The sequence below is a fragment of the Sus scrofa genome, chromosome 1 (genome assembly GCF_054392235.1).
Source record: "Sus scrofa isolate SSC_HxYL_T2T_F1_AM1 chromosome 1, Sscrofa_HxYL_maternal_Yorkshire_Landrace_v2.0, whole genome shotgun sequence".
NCBI lineage: Eukaryota > Metazoa > Chordata > Mammalia > Artiodactyla > Suidae > Sus > Sus scrofa.
Genome location: NC_139383.1, coordinates 10,541,011 through 10,565,514, shown reverse-complemented (window position 1 = coordinate 10,565,514; position 24,504 = coordinate 10,541,011). Strand labels below are relative to the sequence as shown.

General features: G+C 39.6%; 1 long non-coding RNA gene across 7 annotated transcripts in view; it reads right to left on the bottom strand.

The window, feature by feature from the left end:
* LOC102161179 (uncharacterized) overlaps positions 1-24,504 on the bottom strand; it is a 708,589-nt gene that overhangs the window by 472,902 nt on the left and 211,183 nt on the right. For 4 of the 7 annotated variants that reach the window (XR_014844205.1, XR_014844201.1, XR_014844209.1 and 1 more), the window contains one exon: positions 17,398-17,476. The exons of the other annotated variants lie outside the window; for them this stretch is intronic. This is a non-coding gene — a long non-coding RNA (uncharacterized LOC102161179). The remainder of the gene's footprint in view (positions 1-17,397; positions 17,477-24,504) is intronic. 7 annotated transcript variants of the gene reach the window in all.

Sequence of the window (24,504 nt, the reverse complement as noted above, 5' to 3'; positions counted from 1 at the left end):
TAAACTGCAGGTGCCACAGCTGCAACTGTCTTCACACACCCTTTGTTGGCTGTCTCCTCCCTGTCTCATTTTCCCACTTCCTTCCAGCACCTCCTTTTCCTCTCAATTAAACTACTTGTGCTCAAGTTCTTATCTCAGGGTCTTCTGGTGACCCCAAAAGAAGACACTGGGAGTTCCTATTATGGCTCAGTGGGTTAAGAACCTGACTAGTATCCATGAGGACACAGGTTCAATTCCTGGCCTTGTTCAGTGGGTTAAGGATCCGACATTGCTGCAAGCCATGGTATAGGTCACAGATGTAGCTCAGATTCCATGTGCCTGTGGCTGTGGTGTAGGCTGACAGCTGCAGCTCCAGTGTGACCCCTAACCCGGGAACTTCCATATGCTGCAGGTGCAGCCCTAAAAAGCAAAAAAAAAGACACCCCAAAACTTTCCTAAGTAATATGCTATAAAGAATAAAAATAAGAAGAAACAATGGCACTATTAAAATGCTACCATAGTCGTAAACATCTGAAATTGCTAATAAATGAAAGAAAATAGCATACGATTTGGCATATTACCTTGACAAATAGCATGAATTTTGTTTTGTGGAAGTAGGTGTGTGAAATGTTATGGCTTCTGAATTATTAAGAAGAGGTGGAAGAAATGATATCCTAATTTTCAACATGAAATACTGGGACACCAGAGGTGGATAGCTGCAGCTCATGATTTTATATTTTTTTCTTTTACATCGACTTAAATAGAAACCCAGGTTTTGGCTTTTTACCAGCTTCCTCTTTTTATCACACAAAGTTCTAGTTTGTTGTATTTGGGTATTAAGTCATCATCTTCAGTGCACTGGAGGTGCTTTTAAAACCCATTTAAAGAGCTTATAACTGCCATGCAAGTTATTTTAAGAGCGAGAATTCAATACAGGAGATTGGTTAAGTAGCTAAGGGATGACTGAAAAGGCAAAGGGAAAACTCCACGGCAAATTCAGGAAGAAGTTGCTACTCCTGGGGCTGAGGAAAAAGACAAAGAAATGAAGCCGGTCCTAGGAGGTGCAAGCCCATGGTCAAACCAGACTTCTGGGAAGTGGATTGTTTGGGACACAGACTTTCGAGGCTAAAACCAAAAAAGTCCCAGGGAAACTGGCACGGTTGGTCACTCCAGAAGAAGCGGTGGTGCCTGGCTGGTGGTGATGCCTCAGACACTTAGAGGAGGGACCCCATGGAGCTGGAACTCAGATCTTTGATCAGGGATCTGGTGAAACGGGTCAGGTTCCAGGGTGCAGGAAAAGGCTGGAAACTGGCAACAGCTGCTGCTCCTCCAGGTTCAAATCTCCCTCGAGCACCTCCATGGACAGATCCCAACAAGGTGCAGCTGCCAAAAAGTGAAGCAGAAATGTGCTTTGCTTCACAAGGCAGCACATAAAGGATGGGCCTGGAATGAAAGCAACACTTAACAACCAGCACAACCACCATGATGTCCATGATGTGCCAGCTCACCTTTCACCTCTGTCTTTCTCTCCAACTATTTCTCTCTCCCTCTCTGTCTCTCCTGCTAGCACTCTCTCTGATGAGGACTCCATTAGACCTACTATCCACTCCGCTATTCTCATACCTTTTAAAGCATTTCATTATTTTCATTTTCTCCTTAATACTTAAGGTCTTCGCTTTTTGCTCATCACTGGCATTTTCAAAACGAGGACCCTTACTTATGTTTCGATTGCTGTATTAAACAATTTTTATCAACAAAGCATGCAAGCTCAGGAGACTGGCATGATGCCCATGCACAGGAAGATGTATGGGGATGAACTGGAGCACTACAGAGAGGACAAGGTGTGTGTTGTGTGTTCCTCTGTGGGTTATTACAACCACCTGCGAGGCATTTTTTGCTGTCACCTGCTGCTTCTTGGTAGTGCAAAGCTTAGTTATCTCGTGACAAAAAAAAAAAAAAATCTCATTTGAGCAAAGCTGAATATGCTTTTTGGTGATTTTATCCCCCTATGTATCTAACCCAGAAGGACCAGTTCATGCATTAGAGAAGGGAATTTTAATAGAAGGGTCTGTGTGAGAACCAGGGCCATCTCCTAGACCTCTCATTTCACTTGGGAGTTTCTCCATGTATCTTGCTGGAAAGAGCTATACATAGTCTCTCTGATCTCTCCCATTTACCTAAAAGAGCACTAAGCCAACACGTCCCTCACAACTGACTTGATGACAGCTTATGTATCTTTATTTACTAACCCTGAGTAGATGTGTCAGAGTCACACATTGGGACTGTTGGAGCTGCATTTTCCAGGAATTCTCAGAATACTTCGACCACAAATACAGCCCCATCAGATTAGCAGAATCAAGCATTTGCGACCCAAGCAACACTGCCCAGTGCCCGGCTTCCCCATCTCGACCTGCCTGTATCCTACACTGGCTGACTACCTGCTTCCCAGGGTCTGATGAGGGTCTAGAAATCAGATAAAAAAGCTAGAATCCTTGACTTGCTTTTTCAAACTACTTTAAAAAGCCCAACGTATTGCAATAAAGACCTTTAATGACTTTCATCTTCAAAGAAACATCAAATTATATTATAATTTTTCTGAAACTTTAAATTATTTCTGGGATTGTTTCATGTTTTCAGTCTCTTTCTCCACACACATTACTTACAATTCCTGAGAGGGTCTTGGATGTGAGCTCGGCATTGCAAAATAGGTCACTGGCGTGCCCAAGCCTTACTCTGGCAGCCTGAAAACATTTCTATTGCAAATGTAAGGCACCATAAACTTCTGATTATTAAGGCAAATTTCCAGAGGCTCCTGCTGCATGTTTGGGAAATCCTCAGGGCGCTGCTGTCCAGGGCAGTCCTGTAAGTCACAGAGGGCTGGCCATACCAGGATCGTCATTGGGTCTAGACATGAAACATCATCACCACTCAGTTTGCTTTTAGCTTTGTAGTTAATGATGTATTCATTGGAGAGGCATTCACTGAACCAGGAAACAAATACATCTCTGCCTTGAAAAGCACCAAGAATCTGAAAGAACTCTAAATTTTTCTTCCGAATGATTCATCCATTGTATCCTGGTGGGGAATATTTTTCCAATTCTTCACAAGTAGGTTTTCTTTGGGCTTTGTGCTCCTTGATTTTTACCCATAACAGTCAAAACCTCACATGGGTCTTATGCCTTTAAAGTCGATCAGCCACAATGAAGGTATAAAATCTACTACATGAAAACAATTCCCTAAACACAAGACATCAGGTTTAGGGACCATTCACATCTAGTAGCAGCAACCACGTTTGGCCCTGGATCAAGGACAAATTGCTGATGCCAGCCAGTTCTGAGTCCTTCTAGGACTTAGAGTTCTTCCCTGGACCAAACATCTCAGACAGGGTCTATTTCTAGTTCTTTTAAAGGTAGCAAAACATTGCAACCACCCTTAGAAATACCCCGTGGCCGAGAATCCTGGCAATGGGGTCAATGCTTTTGGGTAGGAAATTCACCAAGCAACATCAAATTGGGATGCTAACAGCAAAGCCTAAAACTCCCTCTTTCTCTACCCTCCTCACCATCCTACAGTCCAAAAGTATGAGGGGAAGAAAACATCCCCCCCGCCAGGCTAGTGGTCTATCCCACTCCCCATACGAAGCACAGATTAGAGCCTATCCTCTGTGTGAACCAACAATGACACCCCACTCCCAGCATGACCAATGGGCTCATCCCACTCCATGTACCAAGCACCAGCCATCACAGATGCTCCGGACTACCCCTGAGAATCCAACACATAAGTTCTGAGTATATAATGTCTGGTGGGCTTGTTTGTTTATTTGATAATTTTGTTTATTTTAACTCAATCCAAGAACACACCAACCACATGAGGACAAGGACTCTGTCTACCTCAGCCCTGCTTCCCATTACCTGTTCAGCACAAGACCTGTCACAGAGTAGACCCAATGGTATTTGGCCAGTGAATGATGTATGAAATGAATGGCAGAACAAAAGCATGCCCTAAAAGAAACCATTCCAAATGTGATTTGAGCTACTGACATACAAAATCAGTCTAGGTTAAAAATCCTTTTCAATATTAAAAGGCTTCTGCTTTTTAAAAATACATGAAATTTTTAGTCTCTCCTATTTCTTTTGAAATTATTTCTGTAAATTACCAGTTCCACTGCAATCTATTTTATGTGTCAAATTGTGATCCTTATTCCACTTTATATATCTAAACCATTATATCACAAAGTTATGTACGTTAATACACAAAACCAAATACGGTATGCATCTCTTATTCCTGGAGCTCCTTTCTTGAGGGAGACACAAACATATCACTCAGAGTTTGTCTGTCTCAGTGAGAAACTCCATGCAGGCAGGGGTCTGCTTTTTCTTTTTTTTTTTTTTCCTATATCACCATCACCTAACTCATTGCCAACACATAATAATAGATAGTCAATAAATATTAGATAAATGTATGCATTATAGGGAGTTCCCTTCATGGCTCAGCAGTTGATGAAACTGACTACGATCTGTGAGGATATGGGTTCGATCCCTGGCCTTGCTCAGTGGGTTAAGGATCCAGCATTGCCATGAGCTGTGGTGTAGGTGGCACATGCAGCTCAGATCCAGCATTGCTGTTGCTATGGTGTAGACCAGCAGCTGTAGCTCCAATTTGACCTCTAGCATGGGAAATTTCATGTGGTTTGAAAAGCAAAAAAAAAAAAAAAAGTATGCATTATATGTACCCAGGCAAATGCTTCTTTTCAGACACCCTGCCTCATATAAAAAAACTGAGTCTTTTATTATTCAAGTTAAATCCAACTTCCTCCAAGATGTCATTCACTCAACAATAATCTCTTTCCTTATTCTTTCATAATATGAGGTGTGTACTTATCAGATTAAACAGTGAGGCCCTAAATGACAAGGACAATCCCATTTTTAAACTTTTATTTACCTCACAGTGTTGAGTACAGTACTTTAATATGAAAGGGGCTTCATAATAAAGACAGCTGGCTTTTTTTTAAAGACCTAAAATGATGGGCTTCAAGCTAGTTTAAGAACTTTGCCTAATTAGTTCATTTAATTCTCTTGACCACCCTGTAAGGTGGTCAATACCAAGATCCCATTTTACAGATGAGGAAACTAGAAGCCCAGAAACACAGAGATAATAACTGGCCATGATTCAAGTCCACACATTCTGGCTTCCAAGTCCATCCTTAATCAATAGAAAACATAGGTCTACCTCTACAAATGCCAGCTACATAGTCATGGACCAGAGACAGCTTACCCATCTCACGCCCGCAGGCATAAGAAAAACACACAAAGGTATGAAGTAGTAATGAACAGACAGCCTGTAACCCAAGTGTCTCCACTAACAAGCAAAGAAAGCAATAGATGCCTTTTGCATCATTGGAGGGGTGATTCTGGGGTCCCCAAAGAGAAGATTTTATGAGGTTATGAAATATTTCCATTTAAGCATTTCCTGTCCTCTTACCCATCTGATGAGGGGTAAACACCCACACACAATCAGATTTTTCTTACATTCACATTTCGCAGGTCACTTTAGACTTTTCAGTATTCAGTCATTTCAATTCAATATGAAATGTCCCTAATAACTTAACAAATAAATAAATAGGATGGAAGGGATTAAGATAGTGAAGTAGAAGAACTGCAGCTCACCTTCTCTCCTAACAGCAACACAATTACAACCAAATGCTGAACAACTTTCAACCAAATAGACTGGAATCTATCAAAAAAGATACCTTACTCTAGAAGACAAAGAGGAGACCACATGGAGATGCCAGGAGGGACAATTACACAATGATACAAACAACCCCATATCCACCAGGTTGGCAGCCCACAGACTGGAAAGTAACTATATCACAGAGGCTTACCCACAGGAGTGAGAGTTCTGAGCCCCATGTAAGGTTCCCATACCTGCGGATTTGGCATTGGGAGAAAGAGGCCCCGGAGCATTCGGTCTTGAAGGCCAGTGGGGCTTGTGCACAGGAGCTCCACAGGACTGGGGGAAACTGAGATTCCACACTTGAAAGGTGCACACAGGCTTTCATGTACATTGGGTCCCTGGGAAAAGCAGAGACTCCATAGGAATCCGGGTAATATCCTCCTGTGGTTCTTGGGGGATTTTCTGGGAAACAGGGAGTGGCTGTGGCTCATTGTGGGGGAAGGACATTGGAGGCAAAGGCCTTGGGAATAATCATCAGCATGAACTCCTCTAGAGGTGGTCATTTTGGAAAAATCAGGCCCCGCCCACCAGGGCTTAGAAGCCCCAGGCCAAACAACAAACCAGGTGGGAACACAGCCCCAACCATCAGTAAACAGGATGCCTAAAGACCCCCCAGGCACAGAGCCACCTCTAATGACACCCGGAGATAAAGCCCTACCCATTAGAAGGATAAAAATCAGCTCTACCTACCACTGGGCAGGCACCAGTCCCTCTCATCAGGAAGCCTGCAGCAAGCCCCCATGCCAACTTCAGCCATAAGGGGAGCATACATTAGAATCAAGAGAGGCTATAACCCTATTGTCTGTGAAAAGGAGAATACAACAAAAATCTATACAAAATGAAAAGGCAGAGAATTATGACTCAGATAAGAGAACAAGAAACCTCCCCAGAAAAACAGCTTAAGTGATCTGGAGATTACAAACCTCCATGAAAAAGACTTCAGACTAATGACAGTAAAGATGATTCATGATCTTGGAAATAAACTGGAGATAAAGACTGATAAATTACAAGAAACACTGAGCAAAGAAATAGAAGATTTAAGGATTAAACAAGCAGAGATGCAAAATACAGTAACTGAATAAAAAATTTTACTAGAAGGAATGAATAGCAGAATACAGGAGGCAGAAGAATGAATGAGAAAGGTGGGAAGACAGACTTGTGGAAATCACTGATGCAGAACAGAAAAAAGAAAAAAAATTGAAAAGAAATGAAGATAGTCTGAGAGAACACTGAGACAATGTTAAATACACCAACATCCATATTATGGGTGCCAGGAGATGAGAGGGAGAAAAGGCCAGAGAAAATAGCCAAAAACTTCCCTAATGGGAAAGGAATCATTCACTCAAACCCGAGACACACAATGAGTACCATATAAAATAAACCCAAGGAGGAACACCCTGAGACACACATTAATCAAACTGACCAAAATTAAAGACAGAGAAAATATTGAAAGCAGCTAGGGAAAAGCAACAAATAATAGACGAGGGTACCTGATAAGGTTATGGGCTGATTTTTCAGCAGAAATTCTTCATGCCAGAAGAGAGTGGCATGATATACTTAAAGTGATGAAAGGAAAAAACCTCCAAGATTACTCTACCCAGCAAGGCTCTCATTCAGATTTGAAGGAGAAATCAAAAGCTTTACAGACAATCAAAAGCTAAGAGAATTCAGCACCACTAAAGCAGCTTTACAACAAATACCAAAGGAATTTCTCTAGGTGTAAAAGAAGAGGTCACAACTAGAAACAAAAATATTGTAAATGACAAGATTCACAAATATGCTACCCAAACCAGAAATTGTAAAAAGAGGAGGGTACAAATGCAGGATAATGGAGATGTACTTGCAATTAAGAGACCAACAACTTAAAACAATCTGTATATAAATAGACTCCTATATAAAATTTCATGGTAACTGCAAACCAAAAATCTACAATAGATACACACACAAATAAGAAAAAGCAGTCCAAACACAACACTAAAGAGACTCATCAAACCACAAGAGAAGAAGGGAAGAAAAAACAAAAACAAATCCACAACAATGAATAAAATGACAATAAAAACACACATATTAATAATTACCTTAAATGTAAATGGACTAAATGCCCCCACCAAAAGACAGAGACAGGCTGAATGGATACAAAAACAAAACCCAAATATATTCTGTTTTCAAGACAGCCACTTCAGTTCCAGGGACATTCAGATTGAAAGTGAGAGGATGGAAGAAAATATTCCATGCAAATGGAAGCAAAAGAAAGCTGGATTAGCAATATTCATATCAGATAAAATAGTATTAAAATAAAAAATGTTATAAGAGACAAAGAAGGATATTACATAATGATCAAAGGATCAATCCAAGAAGAAGGTATAACAATTGTAAATTGGGTTAGGGTTAGGGTTAGGGTTTTATACACACACACACACATACACACACACACACACACACACACACATACTCACAACATGGAATCACCTCAGTATATAAGGCAACTGCTAACAATCTTCTAATAGCAGGGGACTTTAACACCCCATTTACAGCAATGGACAGATCATCCAGACAGAAAGTCAACAGGGAAACATGGGCCTTATATGATGCATTAGACTAGATGGACTTAAGAGATATTTATAGGACATTCCATCCAAAAGCAGCAGAACACACATTCCTCTCAAGTGCATAAGGAACATTCTCTAGGATAGACCACATTCTGGGCCACAAATCAAGCCTCATTAAATTTAAGAAAATTGAAATCATATCAAGCATCTTTTCTGACCACAATGATATATGACTGGAAATGAAGAACAAGAAAAAAACAGCAAAAAACATGAACACATGGAGACCAAACAACATGCTACTAAACAACCAAGGAATCACTGAAGAAATAAAAGAGGAAATTAAAAAGATACCTAGAAGCAAATGATAACAAAGACACAACAATCCAAAACCTACGGGATGCAGCAAAAGCAATTCTAAGAGAGAAGTTTATAGCAATTCAAGCATACCTCAGGAAATAAGAAAAAGCTCAAATAAACAACCTAACCTTATACCTAAAGCAACTAGAGGAAGAACAGACAAAACTCAAAGTTAGAAAAAGGAAGGAAATGATAAAGATCAGAGAAGAAATAAATTAAATAGAAATGAAGAAAACCATAGGAAAGGTCAATGAAACTAAAAGCTGGTTCTTTGAAAAGATCAACAAAATTGATAAACCCTTAGCCAGATTCATCAAGAAAAAAGAGAGAGGACTCAATCAACAAAATCAGAAATGAAAAAGGAGAAGTTACAACAGACATCGCAGAAATACAAAGGATCATAAGAGACTACCACAAGCAACTATATGCCAATACAATGGACAACCTAGAACAAATGGACAAGTTCTTAGAAAAGCACAATCTTCCAAGACTAAACCAAGATGAAATAGAAAAGATGAACAGACCATCACAAGTACTGAAATTGAAACTGTGATTTAAAAACTTTCAACAAACAAAAATCCAGGACAAAATGGCTTCACAGGTGCACTGTATCAAAAATTTAGAGAAGAGTTAACACCTATCCTTCTGAAACTATTCCAAAAAATTACAGAGGAAGGAACACTCCCAAATTCATTCTATGAGGCCACCATCACCCTGATACCAAAACCAGACAAAGATATCATAAAAAAAGAAAATTACAGGCCAATATCATTGACGAACACAGATGCAAAAATGCTCAACAAAATATTAGCAAATTGAATCCAGCAATACATTAAAAGGATTGTACATCATGATCAAGTGGAATTTATCCCAGGGATGCAAGCATTTTTCAATATCCACAAATCAGTCAGTGTAATACATCACATTACAAACTGAAGAATAAAAACCATATGATCCTCTCAATAGATGAGAAAAAGGTTTTGACAAAATCCAACACCAATTCTGATAAAAACCCTCCAGAAAGTGGACATAGATGGAACCTACCTCAACATAATAAAGGCCATATATGACAAACCCACAGCTAACATCATTCTCAGTGGTGAAATCTGAAAGAATTCCCACTAAGATCAGGAACAAAACAAGGATGTCCACTCTTGCCACCACTATGCAACATAGTTTTGGAAGTCTGAGCCACAGCAGAGAAGAAAAAGAAATCAAAGGAATCCAAATCAGAAAGGAAGAAGTAAAACTATCACTGTTTGCAGATGACATGATACCATACTTAGAAAATCCTAAAGATGCTACCAGAAAACTGTTAGAGCTCATCAATGAATTTGGTAAAGTTGTAGGATACAAAATTAAGGAAATCGACTGTATTCCTATATATTAACAATGAAAGATCAGAAAGAGGAATTAGGGGAACAATCCTATTTACCATCACATCAAAAAGAATGACATACCTAGGAATAAACCTACCTAAAGAGACAAAAGACCTGTACTCTGAAAACTATAAGATGCTGATGAAATAAATCAAAGATGGCACAAACAGATGGAAACAGATAGAAAGATATAACATGCTCTTGGATTGGAAGAATCAATATTGTCAAAATGACTACACTACCCAAGGCAATCTACAGATTCAATGCAATTCCTACCAAATTACCAATGGCATTTTTCACAGAACTGGAACAAAATGTTTTTAAGTTTGTTTGAAAGCACAAAAGACCCAGAATAGCAAAAGCAACCCTGAGAAAGAAAAAGGGAGCTAGAGGAATCAGGCTTCAGACTATACTATAAAGCTACAGTCATCAAAACAGTATGGTACTGGCACAAAAACAGATCTATTGATCCCTGGAATAGGATAGAAAGTCTAGAATTAAACCCATGCACCCGTGGTCAAATAATCTATAACAAAGGAGGCAAGAAAATATAATGGAGAAAAAATAGTCCCATCAATAAGTGGTGCTAGGAAAACTGGAAAGCTACATGTAAAAGAATGAAATTAGAACACTCCCTAACACCTTACACAAAAATAAACTCAAGATGGATTAAAGGCCTAAATATAAGACTGGATACTACAGAGTTCTGTCGTGGCTAAGTGGTTAATGAATCCGACTAGGAACCATGAGTTTGCGGGTTCGATCCCTGGCCTTGCTCAGTGGGTTAAGGATCTGGTGTTGCTGTGAGCTGTGGTGTAGGTTGCAGACGTGGCTCTGATCTGGCATTGCTATGGTCCTGGTGTAGGCTGGCAGCTGAAGTTCCAATTAGACCCCTAGCTTGGGAACTTCCATATGCCACAGGAGCAGCCTTAGAAAAGGCAAAAAAAAAAAGACAAAAAAAAAAAAAAAAAAAAAAGACTGGATACTATAAAACTCTTAGAGGAAAACATAGGCCAAACACTCTCTGACATAAACCACAACATCTTTTCAGATCCACCTCCTGGAGTAATGACAGTAAAAACAAAAAATAAACAAATGGGACCTAATCAGAATTAAAAGTTTTTGCACAGTAAAGGAAACCCTAAACAAAATGAAAAGACAACTCACAGAATGGGAGGAAAATATTTGCAAATGAAGCGACTGACAAGGGATTAATCTCCAAAATATAGAAACACCTCCTGCAGCTCAATGCCATCAATCAATCAATCAATCAATGACTCCATCAAAAAATGGACAGAAGATCTAAATAGACAATTCTCCAAAGAAGATATACAGATGGCTATAAAACACCATGAAAAGATGTTCAACATCACTAATTATTAGAGAAATGCAAATCACAACTACTATGAGGTAGCACCTTACACCAGCCAGAATGGCCATCAGCAAAATATCTACAAACAATAAATGCTGGAGAGGGTGTGGAGAAAAGCGAACCCTCTTACACTGTTGGTGGGTATGTAAGTTGGAAATTGGTGCAACCCCTACTGAAAACAGTAAAAGAGATCCCTCAAAAAACTAAAAGTAGAATTACACCAATCCCACTTCTGGGCATCTATCCAGAGAAAACCATGACTCGAAAAGATACATGTGCCCCAATGTTCCCTGCAGCACTATACACAATAGCCAAAACATGGAAGCAGGAATTCCCATCATGGCTCAGTGGAAACAAATCTGACTAGCATCCATGAGGATGCAGGTTTGATCCCTGGCCTCACTCAGTGGGTTAAGAATCCAGCATTTCCATGAGCTGTGGTGTAAGTTGCAAACACAGCTTGAATCTCTCAAAACACCAAAAACAAAAAATAAAAAACAAAACAAAAAAAAAGCAACCTAAATGTCCATCCACAAGAGTGGATAAAGAAGATGTGGTACACATACACAACAGAGTATTACTCAGCCATAAAAAAGGAATGAAATAATGGCATGTGCGACAACATGGATGGACCTAGAAATTAATTGTGCTAAGTTACAAAGTGAGACACAAACGTCATATGCTATCACTTATATGCAGAATCTAAAAAAAGATTAGATTTTTTGCAGAACTTCTTTGTAGAAGAGAAACTAACTCACAGACTTCAAAAAACTTACGGTTGGTCTCCTTTCCAACCATAGGAGACAGGTTGTGATGGTGGGAGGGACAGGCTGGGGGTTTGGGATGGAAATGTTGTGAAATTAGGTTGTGATGGTGTTTATTTTACTATAAATATAATAAAATTCATTCATTGAGTTTAAAAAAAAATAGGAAGGGCCGTTGGATACATTCTTTTTATAGATTTTGGAATTCATTATGAATTTTGCTCCTCTTCATCAAACATGCTTTGCCATCTTGAAATAAAGGAAAATTGAATAGGTTACAAATCTGTATTGAGCCTAAACTGTAACCTAAACGGCTTGGACTTGGACTAAACGGCTTGGACTAAACTGTAACCTAAACGGCTTGGACTTCTGTCTAGCACGTCCTCACAGAGCACCAAAATGCAAGTGTGCTGCTTCTGAGTTGCTTCATTTCTAGTATTACGGAGACACATGATGGAATTTACCCACACTTCACAGTGATCCTAGAATATTCTGTGTAAGCAATGTGCAGGATTTCAATTACAAAGAGATCCTCGGCGAGCAGATGTCAAATGTTCACGTTTTCATTTATTTCTGACTGATGTCAAATAGCGGCATCATGCAGTGATTTACCATGGGATAATGCTGTCTGCTTCGAGGGTGTGTGTTGAGGATTTAAGAAGATGATACATGGGAAGCATTTTCCATGAGTTTAAATCACGTATGCTACAAGGGTGACATGAAGCCTTGCCTGCCCAGGCCTCCCCATCTCAGCGGCTATTACTCTGAGATTTGGAGAGGCACCCGTTCAGGATGTATCCCTCTAAAGCGACCAGTCTACCTTTGTTACAATCTTATACTGTGTAATCTTTGGGGGAAGCAACATCTATGAAAATTAAGATATGGATCCCCTCAGACCAAACAAATCTGCTTCAAGTAACGTATGTTCTAGATCTATTCACGCCTGAGCCCCAAACTGCACATACAGACTCATCTGCAATAGCGGCCAAGTGTCCATCCATAAGGGATGGGTTAAATAAAGTATGGTTCATCCAAAGAGAAGATGACTATACAGACGTGAAAAGAATTTGTGATCGATTTCTCACCTCAGTGAGATAAATTGATAAGTGAAATGAGTGAGGAGCCAAACAGAACAGATAGGACGCCCCATGGGGTTTTCAAAATAAGGAGAAGCATACATATAAATCTGGTTTATGCACAGACTATTTCAGAAAGAATTCCCCAGGACGTGGGCAGAGTGGTTGCCCATGGGAAGCAGAACTAGAGATTGGGATCTGGTGGAAAGATCTATGCATTGTCACGATAGGCCCTTTTGCACTGTTTAAATTGCTTTTACCACACCAAAATATTACCTTTTCAATTTAAAAACCAGGCAATTTTTTCCCCAACATGATTAGGATCAACATTCACCAGTTCAACAGTGTAACTAGTTGCTTCCAGGCTTCCATTCGTAATGAGTTTCAGGCCAAGCCATAGGAGAGGGACCAGGAATCTGGATTTCTGATTGGACAAGATATACACACACACACACTTTAACTGGTTTGTACAAAATCACTTGATAAGGTTGCTTGCTGACCTAAACAGTCATACCATGGAGATAAAGTGTGCCTACTTGGAGGGAAGTTAAAAGCAAATAAGGTGGGAAGATTTCCCTCAACAGCCTGGTTAAAGAGTCTGTAGTTTGGGCAAGCTGGATCTTTTATTCCCACTCAAAACATACCTCCCAGCACTGCCTAGAGGGTGTACTGGGCCAAAAAACAAAACTTGTGTAGCTAGGGCATTAAATTTTTAATAATATGCATTTGTTGTTATGTTTCATCTCATAGACATTGGTGTAAAACACTTAAGAAAGATGTCCACATTTTAAAACCTAAGCATGTTGCATAACTTAAGTCTCTAGTTTTAAAAGAATAAATTATTAAATGAGAAATGTAATGAGATGTTTAAAATGTTACTGATAGTGCACACTAACAAAACAAACTGTGAATTATGTTTTTTAGACATATGATTCAGGCATCAGTTCTATAGATTTAATGTCCTTGAGGAATATCAGATGTCCTCAAGATTTGGAATTTGACTTAACTGAAAGATATAGGGAAAACTTTGTAGCCTGACAATTCCCCCATCGGCTCCATATCTAAAGAGGATCAAAAGCATGCGTTATTCCAGCTAAGGTTAGCAATAATTTATGCTGAATAAATTATCTGCAGTTTAGCTACTTTCAGCCAGGGGCAGAAGTAGTTACGCAATGCAAAAGGCTGCGTACACCAGCAAGTACTAGCATGCTGGGACCAAAGCAGGCTGGGACCGCAAAATATGATCCAAGCCCAGTTTTTTTACTGGCTTGGTGCAAAGCCAAGTCTCTGGCTCAGCTGTGAGCAGAAGCACCTTCCCAGTTTCCACCCACTCACCTTGCTTAACCTACCCCTCACCTTGCCTGACCTGCAACTGCAAAGTGTAGAAAGCATGCATTCATAATAAAATGGAAAAATAATGCACATTTAGAAGGAGAAATAGATATGCATAGATGAAAGAGACGGCCTCAAAAAGATGTTACTGATAAAGGTGACGAAATATAATTAATTCTCTAAACTAATGGATTCCTAATCTCAGGGACGCCTATAAATGCTCAGCCAAAACTTTTACACAGAAGTGGCAAGCAGCATGAGAACAGTACCAGAAAGATCTGTGCCAAGAATCCCTTTTCAGGAGCTGGAGTTGCATGGGGACTGAGAGAAGGTGAGCCTGGTTCACTGTCCTTGTCATTTCTGAGAGAACCCGGCCCAGAGATGCCTTTCCATGATTGAGTCAAACAAAGGCAAGACCCTTATTATAGGAACATGGGTTTAAACTGTCTAATAAGTCAAATGCATTAGTATGTTCAGTCACCTTGCAAGCTAATGACTAGACACTTTGGAGCATAGGGGATCATTATTCCAGCATATCATCAGTGAACTTTCCAGAAAAGCTAATTAAAGGATCCATTAAAATGCTTACCAGAAAGTGAGGGTTTATCACAGAATCTTACTCACATTTGAAGAATTTGCAAGATTTTCACCCTGCCTGCATCCACCACCTTTCATTTCCTTCCCTGTGATCTCTAAAGATGAACAAAATTAATTAGGGAGATTCTTATTTTCCTTTCATCATAATTTAGGTATCTCATTATTTCCCCCTCCTCTAACCCTGTTTGCCAGCAACCTCATGTGGTAAAACCCCAAAGAACTAAAGGCTGACAACACTATTCAGATGTTCCTCCATCTAGAGTAGCAGCAGTCCACAGTTTCCCAGAATATTCCCTGTTTACCTCTTTCCCATCAGAAGTAATTCTTAGATCATTTTTAAGTCTTTCAATAGTAAGACCTAAAGTAAGGTACATACAAGGTGGGGACCACATTAATCCAGGAGACGGAGGGAAGGGAAGATATATTACTCATTCTCTTTATGTGTCTTTTGTTCCTTCATCCAATAGTACTTTATATGTTGGTATATGTCTTACGATAAATAAAGCACCTTAGGTAGCAATGCTTATATATCATCTGTAAGTAAAACAAAATAACCATAAAGGAGCAAGGTGGATTCAAAAGGTTTTGCAGTTGAGATGAGGTGAGCCGTCAAAAGGGACCCCTGGGCCAGCCTGGAGAACCACAGCATCAGTTCAGGACCATCTGCCACGTGCTATTCACAACCACGTGGAATGCTTGAGGTGTGAACACCACGCCTCTTTAAACTACCCAGACTCCAAATCTAAAAAGAATGAAAGGTGGCTGGATTCCATAAAGATTCAAAGTGATCTGTGATTTGACCTTGCTCATCTTGTATTCAGAAATCTTACGGGATGAGAGGTAAAACTACACAACAGGCCAGAGTGATTCTTTCCCCGGAACTGGGAAAAAACTACCTAAAACGAACAGAAAATGCCAAACGAACCTCTAAGTTTGATCCACTGAATGCACGGATCCACAATCGAGCCTTCCTCTTTCCCCCCAAAGGAAAGTCTGAATTAGTACTATCTTTTCTTTTTAATGAATTCTTTTGGATTTTTTTTCAGCTATAAAATAATATGTGGCCACCATAAAAATAAAGATAAAAAGAAAGAAAGTTGCCTGTGATGGCATTATTTTTCCCTAAAATCAAAACTCCAAAGTCAAGAATCCACTAAGAAAAATGTACCTCCTTATTAAGACAAGCTATTTATCCTAATAAGCCAGGACTAAAAGGGACAAGCACTGTCTGTCACACAGTGGTAAACTTTTAGGGACCAATAAGACATCAGACATCAAATTCTATATCAATGAATAACCCCTGATGAGTGCCTTTCTGTGTCAATCATCTCGCAAAAGACCCTGGTGACTTACGACATTGACATTGAAACCTTTCTGAAAACTAAAAGTATTTTCCCTTCCCTTAATCTTTTCATTCACTACACTACCAACTATTAATGGAAAATTGATTTTGTTATTTCTGATGCTTAGTCTACCTTATCTGCAGAGAAGTCAAAGGGAGACCCTATGGATATCGATGGAGGGAACCATTCTTTACACATTTTTTGTATACGGTTTGGAAAGCCTAAGAAAACAGACAAATCACAAGAAAAAGAAATTTGTGTCCTGCAGAGTAAAACTCACTACCTAGAAATTTCACTGCAGGAAGTTGAAACTGACAGATAGAAACTAGACCAGTTTCATAATATCACTTCACAAACTCACAGGGAAAAACTGTTCTGAAAGTCTTAGCTCTTTTTCCTCAAATATCATAAAATGACAGAACTCAAAAGGGGCATTAAGAGGTCATCTTTTCCAGCCTCTGGCCTTGGGCAAAAGAGCATGTCATCCGACAAGAAAAATGACTGCATGTACTGCATTATTTTGCTTTGTGTTTTTTAAATATCCAGATTCAGATTTCTCTTAGTGACTTGACCAGTGTCCAATCAGCTTTTTAGTCCCAGAACTTTTAACTGGATTCACTGTAATTTAGACTCATTTTCTTTTGTTCAATTCTCTAGAAAGGATGAATTGATGATCGGTATATTTTAAGATTATCATTTGATATCCTTGAAAAGAGTTACTTTTCCAGGAGTATGATAAAGTAGATACTCTAATCAAACTGTTTGGTATAAACAATCTTAACACTTAACAAAATCAAAAATCTGTATTTTAGCTTGCATAAATAAGTTGATAAGAAAATAAGGAATACTCAGAAGTCAAAATCCACATAAAAGCCAGATTCTGAATGAAGAGCAGAGCTCCAAGGCTACCTCTTACCTGATGTCATTAGCCAAACCCAATGAACTTGAACTTGGTCTTCAAGGCCTCAAGAGACACTGGCAACAGCACACAAAACCTAAGATAGAACATAAAATAGGAGATAGACACTCTACCCCATGTAAAGATACAAAAATGCCAAAGGGCTATATCCTCAACATAGGTAAACCAAAAATAAGTCCTTCACTCTCCAGGAGATCACAAGAAGACTGTATTTTTTGGCCACACCCACATGTGGAAGTTCCTGGGCCAGGGATCAAACCTGAGCCAAAGCAGTAAAAAAGCCAAGTCTTTAACCACTAGGCCACTGGGGAACTCCCAGAAGATTATGCCTTGAATTTCAAAGCTAAAAAAATCTTCCCAGCAAATTTATCACCACAGAGAAGCCCATCTCTGATGAGCCCGAATTTCAAAATTATACAGTCTAGCATCCTAGAAAAACCACACTTTTACTTTAAGGGATCTCAAGCTGGCCATTCCCCTCAAGCATCTGGCTAAAGCAAATATAAACCATCTCTGAAGGACACCAGCTTTAGCACAGATCTGATAAAGTTCCCACAGGTATGCACTCAGAAAATATGACCACAGGGAAACCACCAACGTCTCAAGGAAACTAGACACCCTAATTGTGGGTTGAGTTTCTAGGAGACAGTAGTTTTCTAGTTGAATATAAAATGGAAAGGAAGGAGTTCCCGTCGTGGCACAGTGGTTAACGAATCCGACTAGGAACCATGAGGTTGCGGGTTCGGTCCCTGCCCTTGCTCAGTGGGTTAACGATCCGGCGTTGCTGTGAGCTGTGGTGTAGGTCGCAGACGCGGCTCGGATCCCGCGTTGCTGTGGCTCTGGCGTAGGCCGGTGACTACAGCTCCGATTCGACCCCTAGCCTGGGAACCTCCATATGCCATGGGAGTGGCCCAAGAAATAGCTAAAAGGACAAAAAAAAAAAAAAAAAAGGAAAGAAAGATCATAAGCTGATAAGCATTTGTTGTTGATAAAATATCGCATAACCATTTTTTAGGAGAAAACAAGCTTTACTATCACGAAATTATTGGAATAATTTCACACACAGACTGATTTATAGAGGAGGTTTATCTGTGGGTTTGACAGTGTCTTCATGAACAGTTTTCATTCTGTTCACTTCATACACCTTTAGTGCTGCCCATATCTGACCAGGGAGCCAGATGTGGGAACATGGTCATTTCCCTGCAACAGCTCCTGACCAAGTAGGGAAAATAAGAGAGGCACGAGCTAGCAGTTTCCTTGTTTCCCATTTGCTTAGTTATCCAAGTGTCTATCAATTTTTTTTTTCACATTTCATCGGATCTAAAAATTCACATCAATATTATTTGCCAAAAGCTCGAAATAACCATATAAGTCATTATTTCTATTGTTTTCCCAACACCCTCCCACCCAGAGCCTTCTGTCCTCCTTCATGACACATTGCTTGGAAATATAGGCATGTGGTAAAATTATAAGGAAATGCAAAGGAATGCTAGACATAAAAGCATATTGGTTATATTTGAAAGGAGAAGGAAAGGGTTTGGACCAGGCAGGATCCAAAGCCAACTACAAAAGTAATGGTGATGGATGGACTGATCTCTAGATTCTCTGTCATCCTGAGACTTCATTTCCCCTAATTTCTTGTGTTTATCCCTTGTTCTTGGGCCCCTGATCATCTTCTTTCTTGGTTTCTTAGTTTCTGCTTTCACTTTGCTAGGACACAGTTTCCTTTAAATACATCTCTATATGTTTACATATATATATATATATGCCATATATAAAATACTATATAAATGAGAAATATATGTTTTAGTCCTTTCCCATCAGGAAATTCTTTTATTGTACCTTTATCCATCATAGATAGTTTGGCTGGGTACACAATTTTACTTGATAGTTATTTTTCCTCAGAATTGTGTAGGTCTTCTTGCATTAAGTGTTGCTGTTAAGAAATCCAATGCCATTCTGATTCCCAAAGTTTTTTTTTTTTTTTAAACTCTGGAAACTTTTAGGATCATCTTGTTTTTCCTATATCCTGGTATAGCATGATGAAATGCCTTTCATTCATTACACTGGATACTCAATAGGCCCCTTCAATTGAAAGGCTCATTTTCTACAGTTGTAGGAAATTTTCTAGTATTAGTTCATTAATACGTCTCTTACTTTTGCTTCCTTTCTTCTCTACTTTTAGAACTTGTATTAGTCTTATGGGAGAACTCTTGGATTAATCCTCCAAATCTTACCATTTCTCTCATTTTCTATCTCTTAGTTTTTTGTGTGTTCTGTTTTGTTTTGTTCTGTTCTGCTTGGGGGACAATCCCTCAAGTTTATCTTCCAATCATTCTGTTGGGATTTATTTCAGTTTTTATATTTTTAATTTCCAATACCATTTCATCCTCTCTGGTGGCTCCTTTTTCATAATATCCTAGTCTTCTTTCATATATGCAATATCTTTCCCTCTCTCCTGAATTAAAATTAATTTTAGTTTTCTAGATGTCTTCTTCAGTTCTCTGCCTTGCATCTATTTCCTCTAAAGTTCCTTTTTTCTTTGTTTTAGTCTCTCTCATTTCACAGATTGTCTATCTCAAATGAGTAGTGACTCTTGGCTGTCCACTTTTATTTAAAAATAAAACCCTAAAAATCTAAGTGGAAGCTCGAGGTGCCTGGATTGGGCTTGTTGAGCAATAGTTTTCACTATAGTGTGATGGGCTGTTAATATAAACTTTTCACTAGACTAACTACAATGTCAATACGTAAAGGTCTTTTCTTTACGGGCATATTGTTTCTCTAGAGAAGAGTCTATCTTCTGCCCTGGTTGGATTTATGTGTGTGTTTAGGGATGGGGAGAGAGGGAGTTATGATAAAATGCCTGACTTCCAACATGTTTGTTGCAGAGTAGGGGAAGGGAATTAGAGGTCAGACATTCACTTCGTTCCCTGTATCTAATTATCCACTCCATCCTTGCCCTCTCCTATGCCTGGTTGTCAGTAAATCTCTCCAGTTTCATTTATCCAAAATATAAACCTCTCACCTCCTGCCTGTGGAAGTAGACAACTGGACCCATGGGGTGGGGCAAGACCCAAAGAATCCAACCACTGCATATAGACTTTCTGCCCATCTCCTTTAAGCCTGGTGCCTCACAACTCCCTGCTGGTCCATGGTCCCTGGAGGGTCAAAGTGTTCACCCTCCCTAAGTTCTGTGTTGGTCACTCCTCACAGTCTCTCCCATGATGGCCCTTGGGATTATCCCTTCCTCTACCCTGTTCATTCAGCTGCAACTCCAGCCTTCTGGAAATCATCTCTTATTTACTATGTCTCCATTTGTCTTTGCTTTGAATTTATGTATTTACCCATTTTTATTACTTTGCTGCCCCTTTAACTGGATTTGTCCAGGGAAAGAAGATCAAGATGTATGGACATTCTGCCATGTTTAACCAGAAAGGGTTGAGTTGAACTTTGAATGGCCTGGGTGATGATATGTGCCCACCAGACTGTTCAGACTATCTCTCATTCTACCCTTAACCTATTTAAAAATCTGGCTCGTATCTGAAAAGGCAGACATGGTGACTCACCTTTGTTGTGTTCTCAAGACCTACAGCAAGATATATTTGCTGAATGAATTAAATTCAGATGGTTTAATTCTTAATCACCTACAATAAAATCATATCTGCCATGTATCTGTGAGTACCTTGCATGTGCTAAGACATAGTCTAAATACTTTATAAAGATATTATTTTATCCAATTTAACCCTCATGACAGTGCTATGATGTAGATACTATTAGTCATCTTTACAGATGATAAAATTGTGGCTCAACTGAGCTAAATGATTTGGTGACAGGTGTACAATGAGCTAAAATGTGACCCAGCATTCACGCCTAAATCTCTCTCAAGCCAAGGACCTTGCTTGTTCCACTTCACCACACAGCTCCCCAGAATCTAACATCAAAAGGAAGTAGCAGCAAGACTACCCACACATCAGCATGGCATGAAAGGGCTTAAATACAGAAAGAGATGGGATGCAAAAAGATGATCTGAACCAAGGTGAAATGCTGTTGAGTGCTTCTTTGAATTTGGCAGTTCAGAGTTTAAGACTATTTTTCAAACGTCATAATTAATAAGTGTTGCATATGGCAGTTCTGAAAAGTACTTTCCAACACATTATCTTGTTTAAAGTTCTAAACAAAACAATCAGAAGTCAACTGGATGTGAATAAGATGCTTTTAAAGTCCTGAACAGTATTTTTATTATGCAAGTATATTATATTTTAGAAGAATATTTGAGTAACTAATATGACTATAAATAGAGAAGTCAAATGCATACTGATTAACACAGTGAATTAAGTATCCCCAACTGTAAGTATGATTCAACATCATATTCCCCAGGAAAATATTTGGACTTGGAATTACCCATTGAACAACATATTTTCATTCAAAAACATATTGAAATATAAGCAGCTCTCACAACGCTTGCTTTTAGAATCATCAAATTTTGGCTTTGTTGAAATTACTTCTCCCAGGGCTTCAATTTTTTCTGCATACACAATTTCATACCCAAATTGTGAAACAAAAACAGAATTTGTCTCATGGCAAAGGATGCCATGCAACTAGATTCAACATATTTTGAAGCCCGACTATAGATGAAGGTCTGTGCTAAGCATTCTAGCATATTTAGAGCTGAACAAGGCATGTTTCCAAACATGAGGGGAGGAAACATATACATGCAGCATAATACAAGACGGGCGTGGGCAGCCTGCACTGGATATAGACACGTATGCTATGGACAAAGAGGGAGCTATTGGAATTAAGTAGACACAGGGTGGGAGCAGTGGGCGGGGGCGAGAATTATGGACTGGCCGTGGAAGCAGGGGGGACCTCAGTAGGCAGAAGTGGGAGCAAAGGGCATTCCAGTGCCAGGGGCATGGTGAGCAGACTCCTGAATGGGAAGGAGGAAGCAAGCCTCAAACCAGACAGAAGTGGCTGGGAGCATGTATTAGCATCCTAAGGCTGCCAAAACAAATTACCACAACCTTGGCAGCTTGAAACAACAGAAATTTATTTTATCACAGCTCTCAAGGCCTGAAGTCCAAAATCAAGGTGTCAGAGGGTCGGTTGTCTCCAGAGGTTGTGTGTGAGAATCTCCTTCATGCCTTTCTCCCAGCTTCGGCTGGTGGCTGGGAATCCTGGTGCCCCTTGGCTGGGGCCGCACAATTCCAATCCCTGCCTCCATCTTCACTTGGCTTTCATCCCTCTGTGCTTCTGTTACCCAACCTCTTCCTTTCCTTCTCTTCCCTTCCTTTTCCCATCTCTTCACTTCTCAGGACTTATCCTTGGATTTAAGACCTGCACTAATCCAGAATGATCTTGTCTTGAGATCCTTATTCTGCCAAGACCCTTATTCCCATAAGTAACATTCTAAGGTTCACAGTGGACATTATTTTAGGGGTCACAATTCAGGCCTATGCAGGGCATCTCTCACATAAACATAAAATTTTAATAAGAAATTTCCTCGTATTGGAGTTCCTGCCATGGCTCAGTGGTTAATGAACCCAACTAGCATCCATGAGCTTGCGGATTCAATCCCTGGTCTCACTCAGTGGTTAAGGATTTGGCATTGCCATGAGCTGTGGTGTAGATTGCAGACACAGCTCAGACCCCACGTCACTGTGGCTCCGGTGTAGGCTGGCGGCTACAGCTCCAACTGGACCCTAGCCTGAGAACCTCCGTATGTTGCGGGTCGGGCCCTAAAAAGACAAAAAAAAAAAAAAAAAAGAAAAGAAATTTCCTTGTATTTATATTTGGTTATGGATTGAATAAAAAAAAATCCAGGCAATAAATTCTTAAAGACAATTCGATTACTGTTTTCCTGAATTTAATTTTTTTATTAGAGTATAGTGGATTTACAGTGTTGTATCAATTTCTGCTGTATAGGAAAGTGACCCAGTTACACCTATATCTACCTTCCCCTTCACACACCATCTTCCATCATCATCTGCTCCAGGAGAGTGGACACAGTTCCCGGCACTGTACAGGAGAATATTGCTCATCCACTCTAAATGTAATCTACCCACCCCAAACTCCCTATCCATCCCACTTCCTCCCCGCTGGCAACCACAATTCTGCTCTCCTTGTCTGTGATCTGTTTCTGTTTTATAGACAGGATCATTTGCACCATATTTTAGAGTCCTATTCAGCCATAAACAAAGGACAAAATAATGCCATTTGCAGCAACATGGATGCAACTAGAGAGTCTCATACTAAGTGAAGCAAGTCAGAAAGAGAAAGACAAAGTGATACCATATGATATCACTTATACATGAATTTAATTTCTAAGGGTTGGCAGGGTTTTGAGATCATCACCAAGTCCAGGTGACTGACTGCTGAGGGAACTGCCAAACCCACCTCCTACCACACATAGGGAAGTACCAGCCAGCTGATATTCCTGGAACCACAGCTGTCCCAGAAATCAGCCATGAGTCATACAGCCCTGTGCAACTCTTCACCTCCCATACTAAGGAGGAAACTTCTCTCCACACTTGAAAAATACTGTACAAAATCCTAAACAAGAGACAGGCATCAAAAGCACTGTAAAAATTAGGGAAGAAAGTAAAGTCTAAACTAATCCAAAATTTGCTTTATGCATAGGAAACATTTAGAAACGGCTTCTTAAGAATGGATTTTTTAAGGCATTTCAGAACTGCCTTAATTATAGAAAACATTTTTTATCGGGTAAGAAGAGCAATTCAATGTTCCCTGGGTCCTAGATAAAGAACTCAGTAATTGTATAAAATGATGGACAGGCTTTCAGGCTCCTGCACTTGTTTTCCAACTCTGTGATTTAAGTGTGAAATTGATCTGAAGTCTGTATGGGTCTTCTATCAAGTATGTTCAAATGTAAGCAATGAGGTTTCATTTGCACTAATTCAGTACAAAATATCCTTTTGGTGTGCAAAACTCAAATGCATCTCCTAGAATAGAGAGTCCAATTTATGTCATGCTATAATCATAGCAGTTCTAAACTAATTTAACACCCTGAAGAAGTTAATTAACATCATTAAAAAGTGCATCCAGTCAAGTATAACATGTGACCCAAATAAATAATTGAATGAACTT